Here is a 628-nt window from a genome sequence, read left to right as displayed (position 1 = left end):
ATAAATAAATAAAATAAAATTTCAGTAAGACTACATGAAAAAAAAAAGTCCAGGTCCAGATGGCTTCAATGGTGAGTTTTATCAAACATTCAGGGAAGAGTTGTCACCAATTCTACTCAAATTATTCCAGAATATAGAAGAGGGTGGAAAACTTCCTAATACATTCTATGAAGCAAGCATAACCCTCATACCAAAACCAGAGAAAGACAACACTAAAAAAGAAAAGTATAGACCAATATCACTCATGAACATAGATGCAAAAATTCTCAACAAAATCCTAGCCAACATTATTCAACAATTGTTGTCATTGTTGTTAGGTGCCATCAAATCAGTACCAACCCATAGCAACCTTATGTATTCAACAATACATTAAAAAAATAATACATCATGACCAAGTGGGATTCATATCAATGATTCAAGGATGGCTAAACATTAGAAAACAATCAAGGTAGTCCACCATATAAATAAGAGAAAGGAAAAGAACCATATGATCACATTGACTGATGCAAAAAGGTGTTTGACAAAATCCAACATCCATTCCTGATAAAAACAAAAACAAAAACAAAACAAAAAAAACTCAGCAAAGTAGGAATTAAAGAGAAATTCCTCAAAATAATTAAAAGCATAT

This window comes from Chrysochloris asiatica, unplaced genomic scaffold (assembly GCF_000296735.1).
Source record: "Chrysochloris asiatica unplaced genomic scaffold, ChrAsi1.0 scaffold00517, whole genome shotgun sequence".
Classification (NCBI taxonomy): Eukaryota; Metazoa; Chordata; class Mammalia; order Afrosoricida; family Chrysochloridae; genus Chrysochloris; species Chrysochloris asiatica.
Note: the sequence above shows the minus strand (reverse complement) of the source record.